We start from the raw sequence: 23,806 nt of genomic DNA on the forward strand, positions 1-23,806 counted from the left end.
TTCCACTCCATTGTTAGATTAATTGGGATGCGAAACCTGCGTTTTGCAATAGAGCATGTACACTGCTTTATCGCAACTGGACCATGATTGAAGGCTACTGCTGGGCTAATTTACCTTCCAGTTTTTCCTATTGCTCTTGCCATCCCATTAGGTACAATTTACTAGCTCCTTACGGCATACAAGTAGCTTAAGGCAATTTCGACCTGTTAAAAAAAAGAAGTGTGCTTTTAAAACCCAAACCGTCTCCCACTATTTCTCTTCTGACGCTGAACCTAACCCAAAACGACAGGGACAGCGATGATCTTAACCTGTTTTCCCGTTGGCGTGGTCGCCCCACGAATGACCTACCATCTTAGCAAGCAGGGCAGAAATAGTTAAGTCCTGAGGCTGTGAGTTAAAAACTCTGCCCGAGAGGAAAGCCGTGGGAGACGCGCCGGCCAGGTGTGCAGGATGGCTGCCAGGTGTGCAGGGAGAGAGGCTGCCCTCCTTAAGCCGCGCTTCACAGTCCAGGTCATCTGTCTGCTGCCACCTTAGCAAATGGCCTGCTGCTGTAGAGCACGCTGAATGATAACACCCTGCACGTCAGCTGACTGCCGTGTCATAGCTGCTGCTCTCTGCAGCATCGCCACTGCCAGAGCTCCGGTCCTGCAGCTTCCTGGGCGCAGTGCGGCAGAGCCCAGGCAGCCGGCTAGGCACCGAGCGACAGAGCCTTAAAGCGCTCTTCTCCTGCTACCACTTAGCCTTTCTTACGTGAGGAGTCTTTACCTTTGCGCAGCCGGCAGCAGAGGAGCAGTCTGCATGTACACGCCGGCTTCTAACCGGGCAGCGTGAATTTTCAGCAGAGCAGGTACTGCTCGGAGCCTCGGAGCCAAGCCGCCCGGCGGGGCGCGCGGCCGGTTTCCCCACCGTCGGTGGTGGGAATGGTTGGGGGGGGGGGCGCTTCTCCACCACGCGGCCAGACCTGCAGGCATAAAGGCTAGGACAAAGGAGACAGTGCCGGTCATGGCGGGTCTGGCCGGGGCCTGTGCAGGCGACCCGGCCGAAGGGCCGCTGCGAGACTCTCCCAGCGCACAGCGAAGGCTGGTCCCCGGGGCTGGCGCAGATCCCCAGCCCTCAGTTAGAACATGGTTTCGAGGAGAAGCCAGGCTCACTGACCTAAATCAATCCCAGTCCTCTCTGGATGGCGGGGGACAGCTGTCGACTTAGCAGCGACACAACCAGCCATCGAGTGAAGAATCGCTGGGACGGCAGCCTGGGTGCAGGAGGAGCCTGGGAGGAGGGCAGTGTCATGTCGGCCATCCGAGGGCTTCTTCTCGTTTTCCTAAATAATCGTGCTCGCTAAGTATACAGTTGTCTGGATTAGTCTGCCTTCCATGCAGGCTTCATCTGCTCTGGCTGCAAATCAGGGTGCCAGGCCAGCGAGCCTGCTTTAGGACTGGCTCCTTGCTGCGCCACTAGGATGGGTCACGCTGACAACAAAGAAGGAAGCAGACAGCTCCACTTCTCTCGTGATGTTGGCGGAACCTAACTCTTCTTCGCAGTGTGTGTGTGTGTGTGTGTGTGTGTGTGTGTGTGTGTTAATTCATCTGATCGAACAGCCTTGCAGATATCATCATGGATGTGGTTTTAATGATTTGGAAAAACAGCCAGCCTGTGGAGACAGCGATTCGAGGCTGCAGCACAGTTAGGTTATTGCCAATCCGAGATACTTTGGTTTGTGAAGCCGAGCCCTAAGGGAGGAGCTGGGTAACTGAGGAGGAGATCCTAGATAAAGAAATAAAAACGACAGGCGTAATGGAGGCTCTCTGAAGGGACTGTCAGAGCATCCGTTCATGGATGGCAATTTCGCCAGGCTGAGACTGAATAATTCATAGATTGAAATTACCCTGCTTTCACCTTTCCATTCAAACCGGCATGATCTGAATCTCTAATAAATTTTCAGGATAAAGTAAAATGCCAATTTGAATCTGAAGAGCTTTGAAAGCCAGATGCTGCCTCCCTGAATCTTTTGGTATCTTTCACAATTATCCTGTGAGAGCTGCACTTCATCACGAAGCACCATCACCAGGGAAAATTACTGTGATTACAATAGCAACAATAGAATACCATCAGATGATCTCCAATGTACCTAATTTGCTAAGACTGACGGTGTGGGTTTAGTGCCCATTGTCTGCCAGCGTGCCTGGCACCGTGGATCTACCTCTCACCGGAACAGCAGCGTGGCCGTGTGCGTGAGACCTTCCCTCGGAAAGCCCAGCAAAGAGCATCCTCCTGGGTTACAGTGTCTCTTTCGTTTGGTTTGCATTTTCGCCTACTCATTTTTTTTCCAAAGCCTGTACCCCAATGTCTGTTTGCGGACCTGGTGAGCCTGTCTTGGACTGGGGTTGACTCATTTATAATGGGAGAGCATCGTCTTGTTAATTTATACACCCTCTTTATTTTAATGTATACAAGCATGTGTTTACCAGAAGGGAGGAAAGATTCTGTGCTGGGAGAGTAGTTTTAAAATGCAGCCAAGAAGAAGGTTGTTATGTCTTTGTCTCCCTTTTGAAACCCCTGTGTGCTTTCAGGTTAGAGACCCTCTCAGGGAATTATAGCCCTGGTGTGATGTGTTAAAAACTTCTCCAACTGAGACGCAGCTCGAGAGTCACATCGGGCGAGGGCTCTCGTGCAGCCTTTATTGAAAGCATGTATGTTCGACCGAGTCATTAAATGACGCTCGGGTACAGCTTCGGTTGTTTGTGTCTGCCTGCGCTGCAGCAGAGGTCTAGCCTCAAGAGAACTTTTTCTCTGACAGGCTGCAGGGTTCACGTCGGGGAGTTCTGCCACCCCGAGAGAGTGGCACGGCTCGGAAAGCCTCCCTGGGAACAGACGGGAACGTCTCATAGGCACAGTGACTTCTGCAGTCACTCTCTGTCGCATGGAGACAGTGTGTGGGTCCCCACTCGTCGAGTGATTGAAGTTTGATTCTCTAAGGTAGGATTTCTGAGAGATGGCGATCGCTGGGGAGGAGGTAGGTGTGAAACACACCTGTGTCCTTCTGAGAGGTTTTGGCTTGTGACCCGGAGCTCTGACAGGTTCCTTCACCTGCTCCCTGGCTTTGCCCCCTCCTGCATCCCCACAGACGCCTTTGTCAGAGGAGGTGAGTTGTGTTTCTAGTCATGGATATAACTGATTGTGGTCTTTGTGGTCTTGTTTCGGGGGGTATGTGCTTTTTGTGCTGTACTTTCTTTCTACCTACTTTTATTCTCACTACTCCCAGGAAAACTAACAACTTTTTCCCCCCTGTTTTTTTCCTTTCTTTCTAAATACAAATGAAAATGTGTTATTTTGAAAAGCGATTTAACTATAGTTTTTGTTCTCTTTATCTAAATTCAAGGTTTTAATGTTTTTCAAAGGAAAGGGGAAAACAGTTTTACTTAGTAGTTTGTTTAAAAATAGTAAGCAGTTTACTAAATATCAATAATGTTACCGTGTTGTTTTCTTTAGATAGCTCACGTTTCTAATATTGAAACTATTATTCTTATCTTTCTAGAAAGAGGCTTGGCTGTTAGTGACAAAGGGCTTTTCACAAGCCCACACTGCCTGAGTGCCAAAATGTTTTCTTTTTTATTAAAAACACACACACACATAAAAAAACCATAGCCTGGATATTCTGCAAAGGGTTTTTATAATTTCTGGCATTTTAAATCTCTTCAGTAGTTAAAGTTTGAGCAGAGTAATTAATAATCACTGAGTGAGCAAGTTGGTTTACGTGTCTGATATTTAAGTGATATAGGCATTCTAAAATTATCTAAGAATAATTAGAAATCCAGGTGTTTGTTACTTTTTGGGGACTCAGAAACTAACTGCATTCACTTGATAAGCATGGCAGATTTGAAGCTGATAGTTTTTATGATTCAAGCATTTATATTCAAGGAGTTTGTTTCATTTCTTTAGAATGTAAGTGCCATTAACACTATCATGTATTAGTACTTGCTGGCACTGAAATTCACTTGTTTTACCATAAAAAAAGAAGAAAAATTCATCATCCAGAGCTGCTAACTTAAAAGTCCTGAACTCCAATAGTTCCCTGAAACTTAAGTATTCTTTTCAAACTCTATTTTAAGTAATTGAATGTAAATGAACATAATATTTTAAAATAAGTTCATTAGACAATTTTAATCTATTATTAACAACTCTTTCTACTAGTTATGGACATATCTTACTTATAATGCTCTAGACAAGCATAACATAGGTGCAAAAGTCTACAGGAATAGCTACAATTGCAGGTAATTTTGAAAAATAACCAACTGTGAAAGTATACTATTAGGGGTCAGTTTGGGTGGCTCTCAGACATTCATGGCTTAACAGTTTTCTGTAGCTCATTATGTTTTGTTTGAGGTTTTTGTGTGTGTGGAGGGGTATGAAAGAGATAAGTAAAAATGATCTCCTCCTTCCTTATTCCAAACTCCCAATCACTGCAGAGCACTAGCTGTAGCTACAAGATGATTTAAAATTTAAAATTTAAACTCTACAACCACACTCATAGAATCCACAAGAATGCCTCGTGCTTTAAGTTAGAATGTGCAAATTTTGTCACTTAATAATTGCAATCTTTTCTGGACATTAGTGTATTTTAGATGTCATCTCGTTAGTAAGGTCCAGCTTAGAGAAAAAAGCTCTTCAGAGACAATATATGTATCTGTTAATCTCTACTTAATATTTGTTAACTAGTTAACAAATACTGTGGTGAATAGATGCATTTCACATAGTCAAATGGAACATTCATAGTTGATATGGGATTTCTCTGATTAACATATATTACAAGAGCAATGGCATATAGTATATTTCCCCCTGAGTTTTAAGTACGTAGTAGCAAGACCTGCCTTTATGAAGTACCAATGTGTGTGCTATACTATACTAGACTGCCAGAGAGAAAAAGGCAGGTGAGACAAAAGAAACAGGTAAAGATAAGAGAGAGAGTTCCCATTATTCAGGGAGCTTTTTTTTTTTTTTTTTTTTAAATATATCTTTATTGATTTCAGAGAGAGGAAGGGAGAGGGAGAGAGAGAGAGAGACAGAAACATCAATGATGAGAGTCACTGATTGAGCCCATGACCTGGGCATGTGCCCTGAGCGGGAATCGAACCCCCATCGCCTGGATCCTAGGTCGACGCTCAACCACTGAGCCACACCCGGCCGGGCAGTGAGCTTTTTTTTAATGGCATGATCAAAAAAGGTAGAAAATCTTGTGTCTGTGTACTGTCTTTTTAAAGAGCGGCTTCTCTCTAGTAAGAGACTCTTTCCAACAGTTTATAAAAATTTACAAACATACAGAAAAACTGAAAAGTTGCCAGCAACCATATAACCACCACCTCAACCCTATAAATAACATTTTACTATCCCTGCTTGATCATGTATACTATAACCAACTATCCACCCCTCTGTGCCTCCATTAAAATGTCTTACTATTTTGATGTATTTCGCAGTATTGTAGATATTAGTACACTTTAGTACAAGTCATTCTACAACATTACCCCTCAGGCTATGCCTGCTGAAGTTTAACTAGAATTCAGTATTTGTTTACAGTGCTTTCCTTTAAGCAAAGTTTATGTATCATAAAGACAGAATTTTGAAAAACAAATACTGTTCTTCCTTATGAGGCATTCACTATTTCTTTAAGATGAGTTGCTGCATGCAAACTCTCATGATCTTATGTTTTAACTTGAAAGGTACAAATTCCATGTTTACGGTGGAGGGATATGGGCCCTCCCTAGTCTCACTGCCATCGCTCAGGTAAGCCTTCACCCACAGAGCAGGGGACCACTGGCAACTAAGCATCGGTACTGGGATGGAAGAGGTGTCAGGGCATACATAATTAATTCCCAAGGTCCCTTCCCATTCTTAGAACTGGCTGTACTTTCTTCTACTACTTTGTCCAATCAGCCTTCTGTTTTCTACTTCCACCAGACTCCTAATTTTTTTCTCCAGAAAAAGAGAACAAATCTCTTCATTTTTAAAGTCATCCTATAACATTCAATTTCAGGGAAATGGTTATGGGAAGCAAAGGTGGGGATTTAAAGAATCACAAGAACTCTTAAAGGACTTAGTTTTTCTTGGTCTTAATAAAAATATAAATGAGTTAAGGATTGTCCTCTCAGCACCTCTTCATGAATTCATCTCTTGGATCTAGTCTTGTGGGTGCAATTTATCCATTCTTCTCTTAACTGAACCCTAAGCGAAGTTCCTCTGAGATTTTTATTTGTATAGCTCTTAGGAATAAGGACATTCCCCATGCTTCCAAAATCTGCTAAGTTTTGTAGACTGCAGCATCCAGTCACCAACTCTGGCCCATTGCACTTCCACCCCGTAGCTGCACAAAGCCTTCCTTTCAAGTTATACCCCTGGCCCTGACCCTGGGGTAAGGAAATTCTCAAAGCTTTCTTTCCCCGGGCTTTGGTCCAAGTGCATATGGCACTGCTTTCTAGGTGACTTCTCCCTCAGGCCATCTGCCTCTATTCAGTTCAGGGCGCTTAAAGCTTTCATTAGATATTAGATAAAGATATCATTACATAGTTATGGCTGGGTCTATCTTGCTGGTATTCCACCAGTTTGCCTATTTTTATAAAGCACTAATTGGTTATAACAGATCGGTTAAGAGTTTAGGCTCTGTAAGATTTGCCATTTAACTAGTGCCTTATTCCAGGCCAAGTTACTGAACCATTAGAAGTTTCACTTCTTCAAGGATTGCTGTATTAAATTACATTGATATATTATATAATATGTAAACTGTATATAAATAAAATATGTCATATAATACATATAATTTTATGACATTTTATTCAACATAATGTATTTAGCAAAGTGCTGGGCACCTACTTGGCACTCTCTATGTGAGCGTCATCACTATCATCTGCATCATATCAACAGAAGGTGCCATCGCCATAGAACTCAGCTGGCCCTCCATCAGTTGGTGCCATCTGATAGATCCTAGCAGACTGCCCTCTCTTCCTGTGTCCAAATTTGCTTATCTTGATGGTCCTCCCATTAAAGTCTTCTCTTTTGTTAAGGTCTAAGAATGCCCTCAAGCTTTCAGCTCAGGGTGGAACAGAGACGACCAGGAGAACTCAGTGAATAGTTAAGCTCTTCTATGTGCTTGCCCCGCATTTTCCTTGTGTCCCCGTGAGACCACCCTCATTCTTTCAGAATTCTGTATTACAATATTAATAGTGGAATATGTACAAGCATAAGTTTAATTTAATTTTAACAAAAGGGGAGAAAAGGGGGTTTTCCCTTTAGGAGGGCCAAAGAGTAGTTTCGTGGAAGGTTAATTTCTACCATATTACCTTCTAACCCTTTCTATCCCATAAAACATAGCAGGTGGCTGAGGATCTACCAGAGAAATACAGTTTTCAGCAAGAGAGGCCTCTATCCTGGGCCCCCCTTTTAAGAGCTGTATTTCACGGAGCCCTGCTCTGCCCCTCTGCTGTCATTCCTTGTTACAGCCCTCCCCCTGGACAAGAAGTCAATGGGTCGAGGGGACACGTCCACCCAGGGCCTGTGCTTCATCCAGTTTCTGGAACATGCTCCAGGTATCCCACCTCCGGAGGCCTGTATGCCCCACACGCATCCCTGCGCCTCCGGGGCCCGCACTGCCGGGGTGAGCGGTATGCCGGTGAGTGCGCTCCTAGGCCGGAGAGGTGAACAGAGGAGGCTGCTGGGGAGCCGCGCCAGGTGGGTCTGAGCACCCACATGTGTAGGGGAAGCTCTCCTAATGCAAGGAAGGGCTGGGAGTGGGCAGAGGAGGGAGTCAGGCCAGGGGCAACTGTCCAAACTGCCGCCATATTCGGAGATGGAACTCCAGAGCCGGGGAGAGGCCTAAGTTCAATTCTGGCCCCAGGAAGGTGTATTTGTCAAGGTAAGAGAGTAGAATCTATTTTATTTAGCACCAGGTTGGCTTGATTTGTACCTTTTAAATATTTAGAAATATGATATGGTGGCTTCCATGTGTACTCTTTAAAACATTTTTTAAAAAAATCCTCACCTGAGATGTTTTTATGGATTTGAGAGAAAGAAGAAGGGAGAGAGAGAGAGAAAAAAATCGATGTGAGAGAGAAACGTTGATCAGTTGCCTCCCATGTACATGCTCTGACCAGAGATCGAACCCCTGACCTAGGTATGTGCTCTGACCGAGAATTAACCTGCAATGTTTTTGGTGTATGGGACAACGCTCCAACCGAGCCACCCATCCAGGGCCATTTGAACTCTTGCCCAGGCCTTGCAAAGACTGGGTAGGGCCTGCAGCTGAGCTGGTTTTTGAAGGTCTCAGTTATCCAAAAACCTGATTGGTTGGTCATTGTTGTATCAGTGGGCAAGTAAATGTTTTCCAAAGGGAAGAAGGCTGCTTAGTCACTAAAATCTAGGAAGCCCATTCTCTAGTTGAAATTTTTAATCCAAAATTTTTCTTAAAGTTAGTAAATTCTAAAATTTGAAATTTGTATTTTATATTTTCATATAGAATATTCTATACGTAAAAAAGTGAAATTAGTTCTCTCTCTTTCTCTCTCTCTCCCTCTCTCTACCTGCATGTTAAAGCGGTAAACTGTTTTTTGTACTTAACCTAGCCGGAAAGCCAGCAGCTAGCTGGATTAGGTAGGCTACAATACGGTGAGGATTGCCACACTGAAGGATATGGATCCAAAGGCACCATTTTATTGAGCTACCTAAAGACACAATTTCTTTTTCACTGCACTGAATTCAGTATTTAGTACTGAATAGGTGAGTGTAAAACAGAGAAGTTAAAAAAACTGATAACCAGTGGAAGGAGAGTCATTGTTTCATAAAATAAATTCTGGAATAAATATGATAATGTTCTCAATTGGGTTACCAAAAGAAAATTCAAGGGACGAAAGAGACTCAGGAAGTATGGTGAGGGAATGTGCCTGGGGCTATGCAGGTATTTGCACACAAGAAATGACAGGCATGTTAATGTTATTTAGTCCAGCATAAAAAAGCGCCGGGAGAATACAGCAAAGTCTGGGATTTGAATCCTGATTTTGTTGCTCACTGTGTGTGATCTCTGATGAGTTTTTAACCCCTCTTTGTATCTCAGTTTTTTCATACATAAAGCAGGGATAATCCTGCCCTCCTCATAGGGGAGGAATGAGAATTAATTTAGTTAGTGTTTGCAAAACACTAAGGAGAGTGGCTGGTGTGTAGTAGGTGCTGTAGAAGCATTTGTTAAATATCAGACTAAAAATGAAAGAAGAAATTAAAGTCCAGAGACTTGGTTGAGTTGTGCCCAATCAAGCAGTGAATTAATAAAAGATCCACCATCCAACACAGATATTAGAATATCAGGCCTATTTCTGAAAGTTGCACATTGCTTAAGAGTTGATTTTAAGCAAAATAAAATACATTATTTGTCTCATTATATCTCTAAAGAAGACGCAAAAAGAACTTAAAAAATTACTACAGTACAGTTGTCCTGATAAATGTTTAAGGTTTTGCCCTTCCCCTTCTGTGTTTTATATTTTGCTTTTCACATTGTTACTCCTTTTTAAAGTTAACTTCTCATTCCCAGACATAAGTCTGTCAAGATAGGTCACTACTTCACTTGAGCAAGTTCACTACTCCAGCAAAAGGGCCACCCCCACCCCCACCACACACCATCATTGCACTGTGCACTGTCATTACAAAGTAATGCAAATAAATGAAAGAAGCTGGGAAAATGCACAGAAGCATAAAAAGAAAAATAAACCTCAGTCATAATTCCACTACTCTTGAGACAAGCACTGGCTGTCAGTGATATAATCGTGTGTGTGTGTGTGTGTGTGTGTGTAAGTAAATTCTAAAGAGTGGACTTAAATTGCAACCTACTTTTTAAAAAATGAGTATATCAAGAGTATGCTTCCAAATCACTGAAAGAGTTTTTAAAAACAGAGCCCTTTAATTGCTGTATATTATTTCAATATATAACCCCATTAGTGGGACATTTAAGCTTTTCCAGATTTTCACTATTATAGGTGTAATTGAATGACATTAAAAATTTAATGTGGCAGAATACATTGAGAATAAACTGGGCTTGTTTTCTAGGCCATAGGTTCATTATAAAATAACAGGTCTTTCTTGTCTTCTCTTCCCAAGGACCAGGATGGGGCTCTGAGTCCTGGCCATCTGGACTTCCCTTGGCCCCAGGGGCAAGCCAACAGGCCCTTGTCTTCAAAAGTGTGTGCTCAGGGAGGTGAGTCGATTGGGAGTTCTAGATAGGGAAGGGTTAGAGGCTTTGAACTCCTAGAATCAGGAGGAAAAAGGGCCAGTCTCAAAGCAGAAAGATGGGATATTCCCATACTGGGAATGAGGTGGGGATCTTTCAGGATGGAAGAAACCCTCAGGAGGTGGGGGTGGCAGGAAGCTGGTGGAGGCTTCCCAGCGGTGGCAGAACTTAGAATGGGAGAATGTGGGATGCCTTGGGGCTACTTTGCATTGTAGTGAGTGAGTTTGGTCCAGAGGGTTTGATATCACCAGTAGAAGTGCTAACCTTTATAAATACGTGTCAAGTCTAGAGAGCAAAACTCCTAAGAACTACTCTTCCTAAATCCTTATACTGCTTAAGCCCAAGGGTTCCCCACAATCCTGCAATCCCAAGGAATTGAAGAGGAAAACTAGAACTCAGAAAAATGATTGCACTTCCCACCAACCCTAGCTGGTGGTAATAAACCAGACTTAATTTGTGTAGAAAGAGTACATGGTGCCCAAGCGTCAGGTGGACTTCACTACTCTTGTATGCTTGAGTATGTGCTTAGGAGAAAGCCTTAGAAATGAAATCACTAAGAACAGAGTCCAAATAGTTTAAGACCTTTTGTTTTCTGTATTTTTCAAGTCCACTGATTCTTCTATTTATTATCCCTCACAAAAGATTGTTAGGGAAAAACAGGAAAAGCAAAATTAGCCAAGCTAATTGATCATTAAGTGTAATCCATCACTAAGTATAAATTTTCATTTATAATCTACCCATCCCAGAAGACTTCAATTACTGGATTACTTTATTAATAAACCCAAGAGATAGTTAATCATTATGTAAGCAAATAACATACATTTCCACATGAGAAATTGACATATACTTTATCAGTTACGCAGACTGGCAAGAAATTATCTAAAAAATGGGAAACAGATAGGCACTAGAATAAGTAGAAGTTGACTTGAACCTGCCCCTCAAAACCGGCTGAAAATCTCTTAAGTGGCTTCTCAATCATTTTAGGGCAAAACTCAACTCCTTGGCAAACTCCCTAGTTGTGTAATCTTGGGCAAGTTACTTCTTAGAGCTTCAATTTCCTCTTCCATAAGCAATGGGTAATTATAATAGGATTGACTTCAAGGGTTGTTGGGAGAATTAAGAATTAATACATGTGATAGTCTAGAAAAGTGCCTGGCATCTCGTGAGCACTGTATAGATATCACTATGAGTGGGTAATATGCCACCCAAGGCGAGCCTCCCTCTGACCCTCCTGTGTCAGCTCCCCAGCTTCCTTCACAGTAGGCCCCAGAACCCACTTAAATCCCAGTCCCAGGCCAGCCTGTGGGACAATTAATGGAAGCATGGGTTAGCATTCCTACAACTTAAAGGTTTCTGAAATCAAATTTTGAAAATGAATGGTTTGGGGAGGAAAGCACTAAGTGAACTTTCATACCAAGTTAACAAAAGCAGAGTTCCCTTTTAATTCTAGTCCCATCAGCATTAGCTGTTTTGGCAGAGTGATTTTAAATGATCATGAACTGTAGTCTCAAAAAAGATCGTATGCATTTGCAATCATGGGCCTTTATATTAAGGCTAGTTGATAGCAGGAAGGCAGCAAGATACTGAGTAAAAAGTGTGGGATATGGAGCGAAAAAGACCTGGCTTTCAACCCATCTTTGCCATGGACAGTCCATGTGACCTTGAGAAGTTGTTTATTTCCCTGGGCCTTAGTTTCTTAATTTTTACAATGTACATAATAACAACTACTTTGTAATGTTGTGAGAGTTCGCAGCAGCATGTACCTCCAACACTTAGAACACCAGCTCGTAAGCAGGTGCTCAATAAAAATCTGTTGAGTGGATGAAATGAATTTGAGATAACTTATGGTTGACCTCCCATAGAGCCTGGTGCACCATGGAAACAAGAGCTTTCAGCTATCAAAACTCTACAAAGCACTAGGAGCAAATAAGTTTCCCTAAACTAATCTAGTAATGGAATAAAAATAAATGTGTCTGAAAGAAAGAGATTGTTTGTTTGCTTATTGTGAAACCAATCCCAATTCTCACTGCGGTCATTTAAAAGACCAGAGGGGGAGAAAGTATCTTTTAGATAATCTTTAAACGTGGTTAAGAAAAGGGACTTTACCCTAATCTTCCTCATGCTTTCTGGCTGACAAGTTTAGGCTAGCTGGAATCTCTGGTGAGTATGTGAAGTTCAGGCCACTGGTACATCAAAATTGCATCACATTTGCAAATCTTGTGTAAATTCACAATGGTCCATTGTCTTCTCTGCCCCAGGGCACGGAGGATTGTCTGGAAAAGGTTAGTTGTTGCCATTAGGGAACCTCGTGCAGCCAAGACTACAGTGCAATGTGAAGCAGAAATAAACCCTGGGCTCTCCGCACGTTTGCCAAGCAGTTCACAAATGTGTTTACTTAAGAGGTAAGCATAACACATAATCTTGTATAATATTATGTCTAGGAAAGTTCTGTGGCTCTGCTGTGAAACACCCACACCGTATTTGAGTAATTGCTTTATATTCACCTAATAGGGTCTTAGATCAATTTTTAGCTTTATCCAAATGCATTTTGGTAAACTAAACAAATCTTGATTTCTTGATCTTTTACTTATACCCCATTTATCCAGGTCTTTCTCTCTCTTTTTTCTTGATATACCTGAAACTAGTTTTGAATTAAGAGGAACAGCATCACCCTTAGAACCTCTAAATGCAATGTTCGATTGGGCCTTCTCCAGGGAAGCGAATGGAGGGCGAGAAGGACCCATGGAGGGGGGTAATCCTCTTGTACTGTTTTGTATTTCGTGGCACTTTGAGAGGTAGGGAATGTATACCTTTGAAATAGTGAATCCAACGATCATAGATCTAACAAAAGCATCTGATACAGGCTTCAGGCAACTGAATGTCTGAATCTTCTAAGACACATAACATTGACTATTTCTCAACCTGAAGATCTTCAAGGATAGAGGCATCACTGTCTGCCTCAGTAGTCTGACTAGAGGGTTACAATTTTTTTTCTATCTCCAACTGGAACTTCTTTTGTCTTCTAAATGATAAATGGAAACGAATCCATCAGTCTTTTTGTGGCTGACAAATTGATTGGCCCAGATACCCATTCCTAATCACTTTTCCCCTTCTTGCCTACACTATTGCGGCCAGGAAAGTTAACTATTCACTCTCCCAGCTTTCCTTCTCCATAGAAGTGATGATGTGAACATTCAGGCTGATGTCAGTGGTTGGATGTCTGCTGGGGGTTGGGGGGTGGGGTGGAGCAGGGTTCTGGATAAGCGTTTGTTTTCCTGATATAGACAGACAAATGAGACACCACTTTTGCTTTCTTCCTGTCTTAAATGCAGATGTGATGCCTGGAGCTATAATAGCCATCCCGGAGCCATGAAGGAAAGGCCAAGAACATCACACACATTGATCCTACATTTGTGAGCTATTGAACCACTACCAGCAACCACTAACCTCCAAACTCCTAATAAGAAAAACCCATCTCTGTTCCTTTAAGCCACTGCTGTTGGGTTTTCTATTCTATTTGCAATTGATCTCAATGCTCTCTGAAACGCATCATCTAAAAGACTCCCTGTGGCTGGAGAGTCGTAAATCCATTCCGTTTTTCCAGGCAGGTTCCTTTCTCCGACTGCCCTTTCCTCAGTTCCTCCCTTCCACAATCAAATCAGGCTGGCCCAGGCATTGGTTTCTTTGTTGCTTTTTTCATTCTGGGTTTACCCCTCTCTCTGCCATCTCATCCCTAAACCTGCTCCATCTCTAAACACACACAATTGTCTATAGTCTCTCCTACAGACCCAGCCTTACACAATTCCCCAGTAAGACACTTTATGTGTAGTTACGTGCAGCCTAGACTTTCCCGTGAGATCTCCTTGTAGCTCCCTTTTCCATTGTTTCTGTAAATGCATTTACACTTGTTACATCACACGTCCTGTTTTGTTGTGTTTTGTTACATGACATGTCCTGTTTTGTTGTGTTTTGTTACATCACATGTCCTGTTTTAGGGGACAATAATAAAGTTAATTCTGTTTTTCTTAGTTCAATATTGGTTTGAAGTATGACGTCAGTGCCCCTTCCTGCTTTAGCTTCTCACAAAACAAATTTTTGAGCTATAAGGCAGTTCACTCGCTTCTCCAAGTCCCCCCGCTAGAGATGCAGAGGAGGGGCAGGAGAAATGCACTGAATGGAATGAAGAAGCCACGTAAACAGCCACTGGTTACTTAAAAATGCTATGTAGCATTAGTTCTTCTATCATTTCAGGTAGCCATAGAGCTTCTATAAATAAAAAGGAGCTTCTGTAAAGCAGTGGTTTTGATTCCAGAACCTTCTTTATAATCACAGCTCCAATGCTAAAGTTTGTTGTTTTTTAATAAGACTCAATTTCTCTTTTGTCAAAGTAAGAAAAATTACTCCTAGAAATTGTATAGTTATTAAATAAAATAAGATGGTTGAATTAGATTACCTTTGAGACTCCTTCTAGCTTCAAATATGTGATTATAATGAACTTTTCAGACTTTTGTTTGATAAAACTCATCTCTCTCAGTGACAAAGTGATATTTTAGGAAACTAAACAAAATGGATTTCCATCTCTTCCTGAGCAATTCTGTCCCAAAGCCATTAGATGGAGCAGAGGAAAGGAGAATTTCACAGTGGGGGGTGGGGGAGTGAGACATTATGGCCCAGAATGGGAAGTGAGAGCCCAAGGAAGGTGAGAAGGGTGTCCCCATGGAAGGATACCCAGTGTGCAGGGCCGAAATCTAAATGAGGGAGATTGATCAGATAAATAAGTATATTAAGAGTAATGGGAACCATGTGTATTAGTTGGCTTGGGCTGCCATGACTAAATATCATAGACTAAGTAGCTGAAACAACAGAATGTTATATTTTCATGTCTCTGGAGGCTGGAGTCTGAGATCAGCACGTCAGCATGCTCCAGCTCTGGTGGGGGTCTCTTCCTGGCTCCTTTACAGCTGGCTTCTGTGTCTTCACATGGCAAAGAGCTCTGGACTCTGCAGGGCACCAAATCTATCAGGAGGGTCCCACCTCCATGACCTCACCTAAACCTAATCACCTCCCAAAGGCCCGTCTTCAAACATCATCACACTAGGGGTTAGGGCTTCAACATATGGATTTGGGAGGCACACAATTCCATTTACAGTTTACATGTTTCTCACTACCAGAAAAGGGAGGTACAAATTACAAATACATAACAGGAGAAAACTGGAATGTACCTGTGGGGTTGGATTGGAAGTGAGGAAATTGGTATGAACTCATGATTTTTAATATATAGATAGATATAGGACTAAATACAGATGCATGTGTATGTGTAAACATGTGTGTCTGTATTTATATTCACTAGTTCTATCCACTGAGTGTGCCTGGGAGCAGCCCCACTGGCAGAAATGAACACATTTAGGGGCCAGATATTGGCTCCTCCACTACATGGAACCAGGGATCCTTAGAGCAATGGCTAATTCCAGGGTCGGGGCAGAAGTACAACATGAGCCTGAAACACATGTTTGTGCCCAAAACCAAGGAAGTGTTCAAAGAAATGATGGCGTCGTGTAAAAAAAGCACAGAATCACACTCGAATGACTTCCTACTGCCAAATGCAGGATAATTCCAGCATTAAGAGAAATAATGATCTACATATATTTAACAGAGTAAATAAAATGGGAAGCTATGAATCCTTACATTTTCATAAGTAAAGTAAAACTCGGATGAGAAATGGGATATTTGCATAGTTACAGAATACCACCCCACAGAATATTTATTCATTAGAAAGGGGAAAATAGTCACTTTGTCGTGGAGAAGCCTGGCGGATATTATCTTAAGCAATTGGACGGAACAGAGCCTGTAAGGGGACAACCTGGAATCACACACCACCTGTCAGGACGCAAAGAGAACAGAGCACCACCTCTGTGTTGTGCCTGCCAAAGAGGTAGACCCGCATCAAATCACAGGAGAGCAGCCATAAGTCCAAATTGAGGGATGTTCTACAAAGTAACCGTCCTGTACACTTCAAAGTGTGTCAGGCTCATGAAAACCAAAGGAAGATTGAAGAGCTGTTTCCAGCAGAAGAAAGGGAAGATGGGCGGTAATGCACGGCGTGATCGCAGACTGGACCCTTTTGCCAGCAAGTTGAGACATTGATGAGAAAATAAGAGAATCCCAATAGGCTCCGAGGATCAGAGGGAAGCAGTGCAGCAATGTTCATTCCCTGACCTTGATGGTGGTACCGGGGTCATTTAGGAGAATCCCCGTGATTGTAGGAAAGAATCTACACTAGAGATGGCAGGACGCCGGGTCATCAGGGCAGCACTTACCCTCTCACGGTTCAGAAAAGAAAAGTCCTTTGTACGGTAGATCTAATTTTTCTGTAAATTTGTGATTATTTTGAAATGTAAAAAATTTGAAAATTAAGCATTTTTTATAATGAGCCTAAAACCAAGCCCAATAATTTTAAAAGCAAAATCAACAAGTTTCCATTATCAAAAAGCTGACAGCCCAAACCCATAGAATGCACAACACCGACAGTGAACTGGAGTCAACTATGGTCCTTGGTTGATTATGATGTGTCAGTGGAGGTTCATCAGCTGCAACAAATGTGCCACTCCGGTGGGGGATGTTGATCACGGGGGAGGCTATGCTTGTGTGGGGCCGGGATTATGGACAAATCTCTGTACTTTGCTCTCAATTTTACTGTGAACCTAAAACTGCTCTAAAACATAGCCTTGAATAAAGAAAAAGAGGACAGCAACCTGTTTGTTGTAGAGTTTGCACAAATATAAACTGAGCTTTATTACCTGATACAAGTATATACTTAGCCTACTTGACAGGCACTTACTAGACACCTACGTAATGCAAGACAAAGTGCTGTCAGGATTTTTAAAAACTAATCTGATGTGGCCTCTGCCTGTAAGGAACTCACAAGGTGGTTGTATATGCATGCCCCTTTATGACTAGCGGACAAAGCACTTCTTTAAGCCTCTCCTTGAAACTACACACGTTAACAACTAACTGCAGAAAGGAAAGGAAATGGAGCTATGGGTTCAGAGTTGACTTAACACAAAAGAGCAGTCACATTCATAGCAAACGGCAGGTTCCTTGAGCCTAACTCTCGTGGCGTACATTTATATGCATACGATACCTCTTACATCTTTCTATCTACCACATAGGCTTATATATAGTTGGTTAAATCTCTCTGGTGACTTTTATTTTTTACCTTCACTATGAAATGATGATACACACATTGAAATTAGACTTATCAAATAAAGAACTGTTTGGTTTTTTTTAAAGCAACGGATACTTCTATTAGTTCAATTGCCCTTGGAGGGTGAGGGTGTTGTTGAGCCAGGTGGTGACCTCAAAGAGGAACGTGTTGCTTCTTCAGACACCTCTTGCTACTTTGGCATCTCGCTTTGCAGTGCATGTCCACTGCTCATTCGACTGAGTTTTTGTTTCCACTTGCAAAAGCCAATTCCAAATGTTAGCACATTCCCAATCGAAGTTCTCCAAAAAGACCCCAATTTAAATTTCTTCCTTCAACAAAGGAATATATTGGAAATAGCAAGAGAATTCTTATTAATATCCATGTGCACAAAACAGAAAAACCTAAGGTTCAGCTTAAATGTACAGGGAGGAATCATTTTCCATTTTTGAATTTAGACTTCAGATAAACCTATGCAACGTAGTTAGGGTTGCACAACCAGATCTTGGACGACAACCCTTCATGTGATTGGCCAAAGCCAGTCTTTTTTTTCATTTTGGTAAAACCACATTGTTATTTCTGTGTTTGTTTTGTAACCTTTGTCCGTAGTCAAGGATTCTTTAACTTTATGTAGCAAACTTCTCTAACAGCTTACTGCCTCCAGCATCATCCTAGGCACAGAGATGCATCAGTTGACAAGATCGTCATGGTCCCTGCCCTCAGACAGCTTCACTGTCCTGTGTGCAACCGGATGCGGGACTGCAAGGCCATATGCAAATCTAGTGAGTTTACCACAGTCAAGGGCACAAGCAAAACCACTTATGACATTAAGCAAATTGTGGAAACTTGATTGCAGATCATGAAGTTAGAGGACTGATAAACAGTTATCTTAGTTTAGTTACAACCACCTTTTCTAGAAAAACAGAAGAGTGGGCAACCTTTTTAGAGTTTTAGAAATTCTGGGGGATTTTGTTTGTTTGTTTAGTCTATATATTACATAAAAGTCTTGCTTGGTTCTCATACATAATGATGACTCTATTGGCCAATGATCTGGTTTGATTTTTCCAAAAGTTGGGATAGATTTGCCCCATTTAGTCCACATGTTTCTATCTGGTTTCTTTGACGCTGATATCATTAGACACTTCATCAGAATTCAGGTGAGAATGAGAGTAGAGATCATTAAAAAAAAAAAAGGAAGCTGATTATCTGGTCCATGTCAACTTTAGCTTTAGTGAATATGTCTGAAATAATACAACCAGATGGCATCAGTCTAGATAAGCTTCCTGGGAGACAGTGAAGGTAAAGGAAAGAACCTGGCCTTTGGCACCACACTGGCCACTTTCATGTGATCCTGGGCAAGCTGCTAGAACCCTGCAATTCTCACCTGTGGAATGTGAGTAGTAGTATCTATCACATAGTGCTGCTGTGAGAATTAAAACAAGATAATGCATGTGATTGCTGCAGGCCTATATGTAAAGGGCCTTAGCATGCACAGAAATGCCTTGAGATGACTCCTGTTTGTCAACCCTACCTAGGGTGTGTGTGATCTAATCTACTCCATTCTCTTTCAGGTTAACAGTTAATGATGGTCCATCAGTTATTAGGTTACTGCATTGTAACCTAGTGTTAGGATGGTTGGGTTACACTGCAGTAACATGCAACCCCTAAATCTCAATGGCTTTCAAAGAAATTCGGAGGTGGTTGTTTTTTGTTTTTCACTTAAGCAGAGGCCACTGGAGGTCTGTGTGACTCTTTAGGGAAGCTAACCTCCTTTGATGCTTCAGCAAGACACCTCCTTGTGGAAATAGGCTTCCATGAAGCTGAGGTAGGAGAGGGTTGTTCAACTGAGCACTGGTGACGAGATGCTTTGACTCAGATAAGAAGTGCCATTTCTACTCACTTTTCCTTGGTAAAAGCAAGACATATATGGTCATGCCTAAACTCAAGGAGCTGAAAAAATGCAGTCCTCCGTGTTTCCAAAAAAAGAGATCCAGAAATATTAGTGCAGAGCTCTGGGGCCTATTAGTCTACCACAGTTAGTGATCTCTAATCAAGAGAGGAGCAGGGGTGCTGGTGGTGTGTGTGGGGGGAGAGGGGGTTTAAAGGTACTAGAAAGGTTATTAGAATTCTAAACTTTGCAAACTACCTACAAACTTATTGGCCACTCAAGTGATTCCTGAAAATGATACTCTGTTTTAAAATAACAAGGCTGTTTCTTTACTTATATATTGCCATTAGCATACTTTCTGTTCCCTGTTTTTCATCTTTTCTGCATTTTTGTGACTCAGAGAAGTGGCAGTGAATAGTACCAAGCACATAGTAAGTGCTTACAACTCGTTTGTTGATTGATTAACACCATCGCAAAGAAACCACATTTGTCGAGGCAATGAATTGATATATTATATCCAGAGTCACAAGGCAGTGAGGGAGCCAGAAAGAGACTTTCATGCTCACTGCCATTGGCCAGAAGAGTACCTTTATTACTTCCTGGAGAAAAGTTGGCACCAAGAGAGTAATTCATGTTTGTTGGCAGTTTTCAAAGGTGATTACCGCGTGTAGCCTTGGACTGTAGTCATGCATAGAATGTTAGGAGCAGTAATGGTGTAAACAGTGTGAGGCACAATTAAAGAAAAGGTCCCAACTGCGGGTCACTTCACAGTGTCTGCCTAGAGAAAGTACCAGCCACCACTCATCTTCCAAAACTCTGCTCAAATGCCACTTCCTCTGTAGTCATTGCTAATCCCCAGTCAGAATTAGTAGTTTCTGTGGATTTTTTCACTTCTGGTGCTAGATAGTCAAATTTATAATGAATAGTATTTGCAGTTCTTTTCTGGATTTTTCGACCTCCCTGAAAACACAGATCTGAGATTGTTCAGACTGCCTGCCCCAGCACCTGAGAGACTTCTTAGACAAAAGAAGGAAAAAATAGCCCGGCCAGGGTGGCTCAGTGGTTGAGCCTCATCCTAGGTGGTCGGGGTTCGACTCCCGGTCAGGGCACATGTCCGGGTTGCGGGCTCGATCCAGGCTCCCGCAGTCAGGGGCCTGCAGGTGCAGGAGGCAGCCGATCAACGACTCTCTCATCGTTGATGTTTCTGTCTCTCACCCTCTCCCTTCTTCTCTCTGAAATCAATAAAAAATTTATTTTAAAAACAAAAAGACAAAATAATTGTTTGCTGAACGAAACAGAAGCCCTGCATGCACTTAAAAGACCCGAACTGCAGTACTTGCCTCTGTTTTAAAATTGCTGTGTTTTAAAATTATAAAACAGCACCTATACGCCAGGAAGGAAGATGGGCGGCCATGCGTGTGTGCTCAGTCCATGCCAGAGAGAGAAACTGGTTCCATCTAGAGCCAAGGCCTCCCGTACAATTCAATTTGATCCCCAAATGGCCAAGCTGATTAATCGTCAGCTCCAGCCTTTCTTCGAAGTAAACCTTAATCCCTCGTAATTTGCCATGAAATGAGAGGGAGTTGGCTGCTTCGGGCATGAATAACGGAGGTCTTGTTCCAGCCTCCCCAGGCCTATTTAGGGGAGGTGGGGATGGGGCTGCTGCCCTGAAAAGGAGCAGGTGGAACGAGGGCTGGGCCACGTGGTGGAAAGGGGCTGCCGTGGGCAGGCAGCTGGTGAAATCCCAGGTGTGTGTGAGTTGGCAGGGGTACAAAGAGAGGAGAGCTGCAAACAGCTCAAAGTCCCTGGGCTGTGCAGCTGCTTGTTTGGCACTTTCGTAGGACCCACCTGTAGTGTTGATGGGCACAGCCCACTCCTCGGAGCTGGGAAACATGAAAGGTCTCCGGGGGTTGTAGAGGCCCCACCCCTCCCCTGCAGGCAGAAGGCTGGCTGGAGGAAGCAAGTTTGCTCAGGGGCTACAGTCAAGGATCTTTCTTGCACTTTGCAACCCCCCAGTACTTAAGACAGGGTAGGTCTGGCTTTTCTTTTCAAAAGGTGGCCTTTGGAGGACTAAGATAAAGATATTTATTTTCTTTCCAATCCGGGGCCTATTCCCAAGTATGCGTAGAAAGTGAAAAACTCCCTGAGTTGGAGAGTTAAGTCAATAGGCAGAGATACTTCAGGGGGAAAGAAAAAAATAAAAAAACAGGCTCAAGGCTGAGAGGCAAAAATAAATGATGATCCCTTGTCCTGGGCTGCGGGGAGTTCATGTAAACAAACTCATCATAACAAGCCCTTCATAATCTGTTTCTGTCCCACTGCTAATCGCTTCTGTGGTTTTTGCAGGCTAGAAAGCATTCTCTGTGCTGAGGCTAGTGTTTCAGATTTAGTTACTGTGAATTATGGAACTTCTCTTGATCCCTGAGGACAAAAGGGAACTGCTGGCCACAAATCCAAACAACTGCGGTCCCTGCAGGTGAAATAGCAACCTCTCCTGAGTGCACAGAATTATAAAGAGAGGCGATCTCGACTCTGCGTATTAAGGCCAGCCTCCAGAACAATTATGAAGCAGATTAGGTCCATTCTTGGACACTTACTGCTCTATTTTGGCTTCTCCCATCTCTGATTTTAAGTGCAATTAGTAGAGCCTGCTGATCTGCAACATCAATCAGCCCATTCTTTCTACTAACAGAATCCCAGTGTGGGGCATGGGAACCATGGCAGGGTGCACAGGAGTCACTTACAGACAGACTCTGCAGCATCTGGGCATGACTGAGCAGGAGACCTGAGCAGGCCCCACCCACTCTAGATGGCCCTTCTTTCCTACCTGGAGTGAAGACTTGGCTTCTAGAGTGCATCTTGCTCCCATAAAGATGAAAGCCATACGCTGAAGATGTCAGAGCAGGAGGAGAGAAGGAGTTGGGCCTTCAGTGTTATCGCTGAGCCATACTACCAGCCCTGATTGCTTAACCCTGGACTTCCTGTTACAGAGGAGAACCCCGTGTTTCCCAAACTCCAGTGGGCATTGGAATCACCTGGAGGGCTCATTACGCACAGGTTTCTGGGCTCCCCCTCCAGGGTAGCTGACTCAGAATATCTGGATGGGGGCCTGGAGCAAGTCCCTAGGGGCTGCTGCTGCCGATGGCTGGAGGCCATGCTTTGAGAACTACTTAGAAAACTGTTTAGACTGCTGAAGCCACTGTTTTCCTAGATTCATACAGTCCCCACAGATACACGGCCCTTTAAAACCTCAATAGCTATACAGCTCACCTAATCCTTTACCTCCAGAAAGGGGCTGAAAATGCATTTAACCACAAGGCGTAAATAACAAATGAGGTTTGCAATCTATTTGGATTCTGATCAGAGAGGAGTCATTAAGTCGAAGAAAAGAATCTCTGCTTTGAACTTCGGGGCATCACTGCAACTGAATGGAGGAGACATTTCGGAGCAGGAGAAGCTTACCTGGAACCTCTGAAATCACACCAGAGAGACACCTTTTATACTTAAAGTGGGTTTTCTCTGGCACCCTTTCCTTCTTTCTAAAGGCAGCAGAGTACATTTGCTATTGGGCTTAGGGCGAATTTTTAAACTTTTCTGAACCTCAGCTTTCTCATCTGTGAAACTGGAACGATGATACTCATCACATGGGCTCATTGTGAGATGTAAGGGATGTGGGGGAATTAGCAGGAACCTGGGCGTGAGTGCATATGACAGGTGATGGCGCAGAGGTCAGAAGCGCGCGAGTAGTGCGCAACGGCAACACAAACGGACCTTAAAAACACCGCGCTTAGTGGAAAAAGGCATGATGCAAAATGTTATAAACTTAAAAATTAAAAATAGATGCGTACTGAAAATACGCATTATGCACAATATATACAAAGATATATATTAGACACATTTAGATTGGTTGTCTGTGAAGGGGGAAGGAATGGGAGTAGGACATGGGTATAAAAATGTGGTGTTTTTTTTAAATAAACAAGAGTCCATGAGACTGACAAAATGCAAAGTGTCCGATGATACCAAATTTTAATGGAAACATGGAGAAAAAGGAGCTCTCATGCCATCAGTAGGAGCGCAAATCGGTACAAAGCTGTGGTACCATCATTCCCAGGATCATTCCCTTCTTCTGCAAAGCTGAACCCGATTCTTTAACTTGGCACACGGCCACTCAGAATAACTTGACATTTCCCAGACTCCTCTGAAGCTAGGTGTGGCCACATAAATAAGTTCTAGCCAATGGTAGGTGATTGGAAGCATCATCTGAAATTTCTGGGGAGTATCCTTAAATGAAGGGGCCTCCGTGAATGAGCGGGGAAAAGGGGGGTGGCAGAGTGAGATGGAAATGATCAGTGATGCCTAATCTCCCCATTAGCTGACCCAACCCAAAATGCACAGCAAGTAATCACAAATGCTTACACTATCCTGGAAGAAAGGAAAAATAGCCCTGGAATACACAAAA

The 23,806-nt window shown here is 42.9% G+C and overlaps 1 long non-coding RNA gene across 2 annotated transcripts; it reads left to right on the plus strand.

The window, feature by feature from the left end:
• Positions 1-600: 600 nt before the first annotated feature.
• Positions 601-17,007, plus strand: LOC308560221. 2 transcript variants are annotated; one of them, XR_013999302.1, is made up of 5 exons: positions 601-2,227; positions 2,798-2,976; positions 10,129-10,225; positions 12,517-12,660; positions 13,591-17,007. It is a non-coding gene; the product is annotated as an uncharacterized lncRNA (long non-coding RNA). The 2 variants fall into 2 exon arrangements; XR_013999303.1 differs by having other exon boundaries at positions 662-847; positions 2,798-3,142.
• Positions 17,008-23,806: the final 6,799 nt, after the last annotated feature.

The sequence above is a fragment of the Miniopterus schreibersii genome, assembly GCF_964146895.1.
Source record: "Miniopterus schreibersii genome assembly, chromosome: 8".
NCBI lineage: Eukaryota > Metazoa > Chordata > Mammalia > Chiroptera > Miniopteridae > Miniopterus > Miniopterus schreibersii.